General features: G+C 50.9%; 1 pseudogene across 1 annotated transcript; it reads right to left on the bottom strand.

The window, feature by feature from the left end:
- Positions 1-2,102: 2,102 nt before the first annotated feature.
- LOC104408370 lies at positions 2,103-2,597 on the bottom strand (annotated as a pseudogene). The gene has a single exon (XR_719929.1). The product of XR_719929.1 is annotated as an LIM/homeobox protein Lhx9 pseudogene (transcript).
- Positions 2,598-2,887: the final 290 nt, after the last annotated feature.

The raw sequence follows: 2,887 nt of genomic DNA, 5'->3' as shown, positions 1-2,887 counted from the left end.
GGAGGGAAAGGATCAGGCTGGGTCCGGCTCCAGATCCTGCCCCGCTTCTCACTCTGAAGGCAGCAGTCAGGGGTCCAGCATTTAATTTTCTGTGGACTGGTTGCCCTTTGTAAATGATTACGTGCATGAGCAGTTATTGAGTCACAGGGCAGAGAACGAAAAATGCGCTTAGGACAGTGATTGCCAATTATTAAGAGATTTTTTTTTTTCTTTCGAGAAGCGAATTCATCTACTGCAAAACATTTCGTAACTGTTAGAGATAGATTCGTTTTCCTCCCAGTGGTTGTGGAGCGCAGTGGGTCAATGGGCTGGAGTCGTTCGCGCCGGATGTACAGTTTGGCTGCAAACTGTATTTTCTCGAGACCATGTGTCAACCCCGGCCATAGCTAGATAATACTTAAAAATAATAATAATCACGGCTCTAACAGATCAGATGTCTCTGCCATCTAGCCTGCGTCCAAAGCATTACACTGCTTTTTTTCTCTCCGTTGCTCCAAGGGTTCTGTGAGATGATATAGTGAGCTGTATTTTCATAACGGGTACCGCCTTTTAATCTCGTCTGGAGTCGGTGGCACACCTTATATGCTCCTTTGCTGTACAGAAAGGGAGTTTTAAGACTAGCGCACAAAAACTATGACGGCCTTTGCAAGTTATGTCTCTCTGGAGTCCTGACCTGAAGTTTAAGGGGTGTTTTATCATATCCACAACTTTTCATTTTCCCCTAATTCCTGGTCCTAATTCTAACGGTAAATTGCCCCTGCCAACATTTACATCTCGGGAAAGGGGGAATTGGAGTGGTGGAGTGCGGGTCGGACGTGGCACAGACCGCAGAGAGAGCGGACGGGAAATGCACCGCTCGGAGCCAGGACCGAACGAATCCTGGCTGCGTTGCGGGTTCCCTTTGCTTTAGCAGCTTTCAGGACTGATTGGAAACCGCGCCATAGCCAGGGATTCCAATGTCATCTTCAATTAACAAGGAACAATTAGCGCAGTGATTACCCTGGCTCCAAGGTCTCCGCACCAGAGAAGATGAAATGGCCTTGCAGAGCCGCCCGGTTCCCAGCTGCAGCCCGTTCCGCGGGCAGCCCCGATTTGCTGCTGGGAGTGGGGGAAATGCCGGGGGAGGGTCTCTTAGGAATCTCAGTGGCGGCCGGTTGAACTTGGGTGGAGGGGAGAGAGCTCCGGGTCGAAAGCGCTGCACTTTTATCGACCTGCGCTGGTTGGAAGGGGCGGGAGACCCTGACTGATCTTCTCACGGCTTCTCGGCGGGCCGCTGCCCAGAGAGGAGCCCCGGGGTCGGAGCTTTCCGGCTCCCGCTTCACAGGGAAGCGCCCTGCACCACTCTGGCTTCCCACACCCTTCTTTCTTCCTTACCGTCCATGGGGAGACTGTGTTTCGCTAAAACAATTTTTGGAGTTAGTAGCTTGTTAATTCGGGTTTCCCCTTACTGCTTTCAGCTCCCATCTAATTAAACGGCACCTAAACTGCTTGACCATACCTGCAACTCCTTTACCTCTGGCCCTAACACTGTGTGTTTAGGTACGGTTTGGGTACTTCAGTGGCTGAAATTAGGGAAGGTATTTAATACAGGGCAACACTTGTTCCTTTCCTACCGTTGAGAGAGCAGAAAACGTTCTCCTTAATTACATTTGTTAGGGCTTAGTTAGAGGGAACACTTTGTTGGCTCTTGCACAGTTTGATCGTTTATGTGCCAGTAAACCAAAATTATTCAGCCTGAAGAATTAGTTATTATAAATTAGTTATCTAAATGGAATTATGTGCGTGCTGCATTGGCCTTGTAGGAGCCATATACTATAACTTTTAATCTATTTTTTCTGATCCGTTTGGTTACCTCAAATTTGAGGTCTAACTGGTGAATTGCTTTTTAATAATAATAACATACAAATAATCATAACAGTATATCTGAAGCTCTTTTAGAAAAAGAGAGTTGTGGGTTTGGGGCTGGGATTTTTTTCTTTTTTTTTTTTTTCCTTTTTTTGTCTTTACCATGGGAAGTGGCTAACTTCGGGTGTTTGACATTAATAGGCAAAGACAGCCTTGGAGGAGGGCTGCTGTTAGCTTTCCTGCGAACACTCCAGCCCTCAGAGGGCTGTTTGTTTGATTTTCCAATGGTTAAGCAGGATCTGGCCTGGCTGAGTTCCTCGCGCACTGCCTAGCTGAGGGGAAGCGCGAGAATGCCCTATTCGGGGAGCGGGAGGGAGCCTCGGCGTGTGTTTCCCACCTGAATTGTAGGTGACGATGTCCACTCCCAAGGCAGGACTCTTTCGTTTCCTCGGCCTGCCCTTCTGGACCGTGCCCGTGCCGTTGAAGTAGGGCAGGGCCAGCCCTCCGCTCTTAGCAGCCAGCTCGGTGTAGCTCAGCTGGGGGGGATATTCTCCTTGCAAAAGGGACTCGAAGTGGGCCCTGCAGTAAACCAGGTTGTCCTTCATGCCAAAGTGATCGCCCGTGGTCAGAGTCTTGTTGCAGGTGGTGCAGGTGAAGCAGCTCAGGTGATAAACCGACTCCCTGGCTCTCATGACCATTTCAGAGGCTGAGATCCCAAGGTGGCAGCGGGCACATCTCTGCACAGAGAACCTTCTGAAGGAAACAGGAAAGTGGGCATCACCTAGAAAGGCGACGGCAGACCTTGCCCCGAGCCTCCCGCCTTCCCCTCGGCCGCCGGGGTCGCGCCCTTCTTTTCCGGGACGACCCTCAGTTGCAAGCTGTGGTCCCTGGCTGCCTGGTGCCGGCGCTCCGGCTGGTGGGGAAACACCATCGGGGAGCCAGCAGTGGGGTCCCAGGGGAAGCGCTTTGCTCTTTCTGCCAAGCTGATCTATTAGGTCCTCTTAGAACTTTTGCAAGAGCCCTCCCGCTGCCCCTGCGCACG

This window comes from Nestor notabilis, unplaced genomic scaffold, assembly GCF_000696875.1.
Source record: "Nestor notabilis isolate BGI_N333 unplaced genomic scaffold, ASM69687v1 scaffold31067, whole genome shotgun sequence".
Classification (NCBI taxonomy): Eukaryota; Metazoa; Chordata; class Aves; order Psittaciformes; family Psittacidae; genus Nestor; species Nestor notabilis.
The sequence above is the reverse complement of the archived record's forward strand: the minus strand, read 5'-3'. Positions and strand labels throughout refer to the sequence as shown.